Here is an 8,063-nt window from a genome sequence, read left to right on the forward strand (position 1 = left end):
CTGACCCAAGCCACAAACCAGCCGAGACCCTGGCCATGGCCCTCGAAGCTTGGGTGCAGACCTGGCGGCTAGCCCCCTCCCCAGAGAGACCCCCTGCACCTGGATGGGGACTTAACAGGGGCCTAGGGACTGGGCAGGATTGCTGGTGAGACAGGATGGGGGCTCAGGTTGTGGCTCATGCTCTGGGAGAGTCTGTAGCTACAGGGTGAGTCTCTCTGATGGTGGGCCTTTCTCTGCTGCCCTCATCCCACAGCAGCTGGGTTCCTTTCCCAGGCTCCCCTTGCCCTGTGCCCAGGCTCCTACTGCTCCCTCCGGCTCCCTTCAATGCTCTGAGCCCCCTTCTAGGCCCCTCTCCAGTCCTGCACCTCCCTGCCTCTCCCCACCAGGGTCGACCCACACCTGCATCCCTATGACATCTGGGCACTGCCACCCAGTTCCCTGCTCACTTGGCCTCTACCTTGGTCACTGACATCATGGTGTAAACATGTTCTTTTCTTGCCTTGGGACAAACAGCTTCATTTTCTCTCAGCTTTCAGCATCAGTGAGCAGATACCAGGTCAGAAGGTTAGAGGCGTGGAGAGGTTGGGTGGGTGGATGGCTTCCAGCCTTCTGGTGGGATATCTTTGTCTTCCTTTGTCTCTGGGAAGTCCACCGAGGAGGCCTCCCACCGGGTGATCTGGTCCTTTGAATTGAGTCAGGCTTCTGACGCCGGGGGTTGCAGAGGTGAGTGAGGGAGCCCTTTTCCAGAGCCTGGGCCCTTCTTGGGATCCCCTTCCCAGTGGGAGACACTGGGGCCCCAGGTTCAGGGGCCCCCTGGCAATCCCAGCGGAACCTGGTTCTGGCCTCTTCCTTCCCCTCTTCCCCCACTTGGCCCCCATTCATGACCTGCCAGGGTAAAGCCTGAAACCTCAGGCAAGTTAGCTGTGAGCTCATTCACTCCATCACTGTGGAAGCCACTCACCCCTCTGAGCCTCCTCATCCTGCAGAAGGATAACTGCTGTCCACTGTATATGGTTAGTAAATGCTACCTTTTTACTGCCAGGCAGCTCCTCTTTTTCTGTGATGACCATGTGATTCTCCCAAGAATCCTATGCAGTACTTCAATGTTTATAGCAATGTCCACAATAGCCAAACTATGCAAAGAGCCCAGATGTCCATTGACAAATGAACGGATAAAGAAGATGTGGTATATATACACAGTGGAATATTAATCAGTCATCAAAAAATTGAAATCTTACCATTTGCAACAATGTGGATCGAACTAGAGGTATGCTAAGCGAAATAAGTCAATCAGAGAAAGACAATTACATGATTTCACTCATATGTGGAATTTAAGAAACAAAACAAGATCAGAGGGGAAGGGAGGGAAAAATAAGACGAAATCAGAGAGTGAGACGAGCCATAAGAGACTCTTAACTATAGGAAACAAACAGGGTTGCTGGAGGGGAGGGGAGTGGAGGGATGGGGTAAGTGCGTGATGGGCATTAAGGAGGGAATGTGATGGAATGAACACTGGGTGTTATATGCAACTGATGAATCACTAAATTCTACTTCTGAAACTAATACACTACATGTTAATTAATTGAATTTAAATTAAAAAAAAGAATCCTATGCAGTAGACAAAATCATCCCCGTTTTATTTTATTTTAAGATTTTATATATTTATTTGACAGAGAGAGACACAGCGAAAGAGGGAGCACAAGCAGAGGGAATGGGAGAGGGAGAAGCAGGTTTCCCACTGAGCAGGGAGCCTCATGCGGGGCTCGAACCCAGGACCCTGGGATCATGACCTGAGACAAAGGCAGACACTTAACGACTGAGCCACTCAGGCACCCCCAAATCATCCCCATTTTAGAGATAAGGAAACTGAGGCTTGAGGTCACATAGGTACAAGGTAGTCCAGTACTCCCACACTCTCTCCACGTCATCAGCACAGTCTGGCTGGTGGAAGCTGTTGCCCATCCCCCTCACACCCATGACAGAGACTCTGCTCTGTGGTGTTGATGTCCATCCTAGGCCAGCATCTTCACCCACTGCCTCTGGCTCAGGACACGGAGCCTTGCAGGCATGTCTATAGCTCCAGGCCTAGGCAGTGGGGTCTAAGGAGTCCCCAATGCCTCCTGGGGTTTTCAAAGAAAAAGATGTTCACCAATGACTCTATGACTCATGGTTTTCCTGAGGTGGGGCTGGGGGAAATTCCTTCTCCAAGAGCAGGAGTTAGTCTTGGGTCTCCTGGGAGGTGATGCCCCTGGGAATGAGCAGGTCTTGTGCCTGCCACCTGTGAACTCGGGCAGGAGCGGTGGGGTGGTGGGCAAACCCGTGGCTGGCCTGGGGGCACTGGAATCAGTGTGCTTCTCCCTTTGCTCCTTTAATGTTTGCTCAGGGGCCCAGCAGCCCCCTAGGCCGAAGTGGGGCCTCTCCTGGATGCCTAAGGCCTGGCCCATCTGGAGGCTTACTTTGCACGTCCTCTTGCTGTGGCCAGTGAGTGCTAGAGGTGTTCACAGGGGCCAGAACCGAGATCATTACCTTTTTAGGAATCATTTTAAACATAGCCATTATTAAAAATTAAATAATGGGGAGAGGCGCCTGGGTGGCTCAGTTGGTTAGGCGTCTGCCTTCGACTCAGGTCATGATCTCAGGGTCCTGGGATCCAGCCCTGCTTCGGGCTCCACGCTCAGCCTGAAGTCTGCTGCTCTCTCCCTCTGCCCCTCCTCCATTCGTCCCCTCTCTCAAATAAATAAATAAAATCTTTTAAAAGGTTAAATAATGGAGAGAGGCTAGCACAAGGTAGCTGCGGCATGTGAAGGAGCGTGAAGGGCCTGGTTGCTGTAATAACTGGAGGAGCCTCCGTTCTAGGTCTGGCCACAGTGGAGCGACTGGTGGGGCAAGGGGCCACTGCTGTGTTTCTGGACCTGCCCAACTCTGATGGGCAACGTGCAGTAACTCTAAAAAAGTATAGCTTCTCAACTCTGCTTAGTGACTTCTTTTGGGTAGCCTGAAATAGGTCACGAGGGGACTTTCTACACCATGGAGATCAACAAATCAGGGTCCCCCCGCCGGGGGAGCCAAGGGTTAAATGTTTACCAGCACACCACTGCTCTGGCCCTCCTGCCAACCCAGGAGGTGGGTCATAGCACCATCCTCCTGTGCAGACCCCCATCTAGGATCAGACAGGGCAAGTGACTTGGCAGAAGCCTCACAGCCTTCAGGGTCACAGGTAAGACTCAACCCTGCTCTGCTCTTTCTCCTCCCCAAACAGCCAGGCAAAGAGAAGGGAAGGTGGCCTTGGCTGCAGCCCCTGCTTGTCTGGAGCCTTCACTCCAGCTTTTTCCTCCTCCAGCTGCTACCCCAGCACCTGATGCTTGGGCTCAGGCCTTTCTCGCTCACTCTTCCCTGGGTGTTTCCATTCACTCATGTAGCTTCTGGCCCCAATCCTCTGCCACCACATGCCCTATCTGTCCCCTCCAGGCTTGGATGAGGGCAGCAGCCTCTGGCTTGTCTTCCCCCATCCTGCCCCCAGCTTTTCTATCTAGCCAACCACTTCTTAAAATGTTCAGAACAGAGTCCAGACCCCTTGCAGTGGCTCTTAGAGCCCTTAGACCCCACCCTTGCCCCCTACTCTAAATCTTCATTTCGGCTGTTCTCTCCTTTTTGGTTTCTTGGATCTGGCATTTGTCTCGACTGGGCTTTCTCATACACTGTTCCCTCCAACTGGGACACTCCCTTCCAACCTTTTCCCCACTGCTTCCTGCAGGCCCATGCACCCTCCCCTGACTATAGCCCACTTAATACCTTCCGCCTCAAGGTACCCTCTGATCCCCTAGGACTGGCATGGGAGCCTCCTCTGCGCTTCCTCCAGCCCAATATTTCCTCCACTGCCTGAGAGGAGGGCCAGACCCCTGTTGGGATTGGGGGCAGGGAGGCTTGTCTTTTCCCACCCTCCTCAGGGCTTTGTCCAAGCGCATTCTGGGAGTTGGGAATCCCAGGGGCCACCTTCACGCAATGCTCAGCATCACCACAAGGAGGCAGCACCACAAAACATGCTCTTGTTGGCTGGTTCAAACTGCCTCCAGGATTATTGAGAACAGTGTGGGTCAAGTCCTGTGCTAAGCACTTCCTGTGATGTGGCTCATTTACTCTTTACAATCACATCATAGTTAGGTCCCTGTTTCCTGGAGTTGGAGTCACTGGCCCAAGCTCCAACTGGCCCAGTGTGGCCCCCACCCCTCCCTGCCCACCCACATAACTCAACATTCCTCCCACCTCCTCCACCTTCCCTCTCTCCCTCTCCCCTAACCCCCCTCCCCCAGCCCAGTTCTGATTCTGTATCTACTGCCTCCAAGCCTGTGGCTCTCTACACAGTTGGGGAGCAGCTGACTCACAGGCTGTGTGATCATGGGCAAGTTACCCAACTTCTCTGAGCCTTGGTTTCCTCACCAAACAATTCTCTGTAATGACCTCCTGAAGCTGCTGCCAGGATTACAGGAGAAATGACTCACAAAGCGTTCAGCCAGAGCAGGGCTCACCAGAGAGAGCTCCACAAACATTGGCTATTATCAGTGTGTCAAGAGGCCTCTCCTTCAAGGACAAATGATTGAATCATTCCACCTGATAACCAACCAGATATAAATTATGCCAATTATATGCTTCAAGGATTCCACTACTAAGAATTTATTCAGAGGAAATAATGGGCGATCGTCCCAAGGTGTGCAGCTGAGGATCATTGTCATGGTCTTATTTGTAGGAACTAAAAATCTCGGAAACTCCTTAAATGCCCAATGAATAGAGGAACATTCTTCTGATCTGATCATGCTGGTGGCTGAATCTCCCCAGAGGCCTTCTGTTCTGATACCTTCTATGACTCCTGACAGCCCCCAGGATCCAATCTGAACACCTCAGCCTGGCATTCAGAGCCTCAAGGTCTTGGTAGCCTTCTCTCTCACCATGACGCATCCGCGCACCTGCATTCCTGCCTCCGTTGAGGCCTTGCCATTCCCCGGATGTGCCCTGCACATTAACCTCTGTGCCTTCACTCAGGCCACGCCACCGGCCAGGAGTGCCCTCTCCCCATCTGTCTTTTTTTTTTTTTTAGATTTTATTTATTTATTTGACAGAGAGAGACACAGCAAGAGAGGGAACACAAGCAGGGGGAGTGGGAGAGGGAGAAGCAGGCTTCCCGCGGAGCAGGGAGCCCGATGTGGGACTCGATCCCAGGACCCTGGGATCATGACCTGAGCCGAAGGCAGACGCTTAACGACTGAGCCACCCAGGCGCCCCTCCCCATCTGTCTTCCTCTGTTGCCAGCCCTCAGCGTCCAGCTCTGATGGTATCTGCCCCATGAATGCTTCTCGACTTTTCCTCCCAGACAGGATCATCTTGCCGTACAGCACCCTCAGTCATCACGCTGCCCCCCTCCCCTTGGACGAGAGTTATGAAAGACACCCACAGAAAACCTGGATGGAGCGCTTGCTGTATGGCAGGCACTGCACCAAGCCTTGTGTTACATATAACCTCGTAAGAGCCAATGAGGTAGACACCATCCCCAACCTACAGCTGAGAAAATGAAGCCCACTGTGCAGTAAGCCTTCCGCAGCGGTAACTCTTAACTAACCTTATTAAATCCTCATGAGTAAGGAGGACTTTGGGGTCCTTTCTAAAATCAGGAGGCATGGCGGGCAGCGGGGGGAGTGTGGAAGTATTTGGCCTGTGCCCCACTCAGCCATAGGGGCTCCAGGTGAAGCGGTTCCTTCCCCAGCCTCTTCTGGGCCAATTTAAGGAAGCTTGTGGGGGGCTGGCCATGTTTCTTTTCATTATGGCCGCTGCCAGGGGGCTCCTGCAGGTTGTTCTGGTCTTGCTGCAGCTTGGTGAGGTCTGGGCAGTGAGGCTCCCTTAGGATCTGGAGTGCTGGGTGGGGGTCCTTCCCCCTGCCCTCCCTGAGCTGAGCCTCCCCCCTGCCAGCAGTGCACCTGGTGAGCCTCCTTGAGGATAACTCGTCCCACGCTGTCTGGCCTGGGCAGCAGTAGGGGCCTGGCTGGGGAGCCCAAGCCTCAAGAAGCAGGACAGCCCTCAAGTCTAGGATGGTCCTGTTCAGCCTGGGACAAGGCTGAAAGGCTCCCAAGAAGCAGGGTGAAGGTCAGGGAAGAGGAACGGGCGACCCAGCGTTCTGGTGTCCTCAGCTCTCAGCGGGGGAAGAAACAAGGGACTCCAGGGCTGGAGGCTATGGGAGGTGAGGCCAAGTGTTGAAAGGCAACCAGCACAGCAACTCATAGGCCCTTAGGAAAGAAGTTCCCTCCTCCAGGTATGCCCAGGATGCCAAGCCTCACCTCCCACAGCCTCCAGCTCTGGAGTCCCTTGTTTCTTCCCCCCCGCGCCCCCCCCCCCCCCCCGAGACCTGAGGACACCAGAACCCTGAGTCACCTGTTCTTCTTCCCTGACCTTCACCCTGCTTCTTGGGAGCCTTTCAGCCTTGTCCCAGGCTGAACAGGACCATTCTGGACTTGAAGGCTGACCTGCTTCTTGAGTCTTGGGCTCCCCAGCCAGGCCAAACTTGGGGGCAGGGTCCCACCCCACCTCTGTACCTCTGGCCTCTAAGACAGAGCCAGCCATGAAGTAAATACCTAGCAAACACTAAACAAATGCCTTAAATTCTTACCTAAAAAAAACCACATACACACACACAAAAAAGAAACCCCTAAAACTCCTTTCTGGTCTTTGGTCTGCCTGAGGCCCTCTGGGTCGAGATGATCCCTCCTGAGATAGTGCAGCAAGGTGGTCAGAAGACCAAATGGTAAAAAGAATTCACTGGGGGCCATGCAGGGGTGAGTGAGCTTTTAAACAGTTGCTCGCCCAGATGAAAAGACGTTTCTGTTAGGGAGGGGGTAAAGTTAAACTCAGCTTTCATTTTAATGCCATTTGGTATCCTCTGAGTCTGACCATATCAAAACTCCAACCTTTCAATATTTCCAGAAGAGCCCTTGCTTCTGAGTTTGAATCTGAGTTCTGCAGCTGATAGCTCCATGTAAGCACCATGGGCAGATGGTAGCAGGACTTCCTGCCTCTATTTCCACATCTGTAAAACAGAGGTGGTCGTGCAGTTCACACAGCGTGTGTGAATTTGCCCCTAACGACAGCTATGATGATACTCAGTGCTGGGCAAGCTTATTTAGCAGGTTCTCCTTGACCTTTCCACTCCCATTACCTCCCCCGTGGGAACTTGCCCAGGGCTTGCCCTTCAGTCTGTCTGTGGGGACCCACCAGACCCGCTTGACCTATGGTGCCCCCTCCTCTGCAGTCACCCAGCCTAGGCTGCTCCTCGGGCAGGAAGCAAACAGTTCTGCTGCAGCCGGCCCATTACGGACCCCACCGAGCCCTCCAAAGGACGCCCCCCCCAGGAGCCCTGACCCCATACCCCACAGCCCCTGCAGGTGACCCTCCAGGTACTGCGCGGTGAGTCTCAGGGCTGGTGTATGTAGCCATGGTGGGGGTGGAGTGGGGATCCCTGAGGATTGCCTAAGGAGGGCAGAGTGTGGGCCACCTGTACCATCCTGTGTCGGGCCTCAGTCTTCTGCCCTTGGTGGGACAGGTGTGCACCCATTTGGTAGATGAGACCAGGGTAAGAGAACTGAAGTTCAACCTTTTCTCTGAGCCTCCATCATTCCACCTGTAAAATGGGTATAGCAAACATTTCTAGGACCATTCAGGAATAAATGGAATTATGGTTGCGACCTAATAGGCATGCAGTAGATGCTTGTTAGGAGGCGACCATGACTACTTGCTGGGAATAGCCCTCTTCCCTCTCTTCCCTCAGATGGGTTGCCTATGTAGAAGGCTCATGGCGGACTCTTGAAGCCTGCATCCAGCTGGTATCAAACTGGGCTGTGAAACTCTATGGGGATGAGTGTGTGGGCTCTCAGAACTGGTACCTGAACCACTCCCAGAGGATATACACCCTTGTCTTCCACCGAGGGTCTATGAGGCTGCGGGGAGAGCAAGAGGGAGGGCAGAGGGCTTATCCCTACCCTGGGGTCTTGGCTTAGCTGGACCGTTGGTGTAATCACGTATAG

Source organism: Mirounga angustirostris, unplaced genomic scaffold (genome assembly GCF_029215605.1).
Source record: "Mirounga angustirostris isolate CCGP_5_RB_7025 unplaced genomic scaffold, mMirAng1.0.hap1 SCAF_14, whole genome shotgun sequence".
Classification (NCBI taxonomy): Eukaryota; Metazoa; Chordata; class Mammalia; order Carnivora; family Phocidae; genus Mirounga; species Mirounga angustirostris.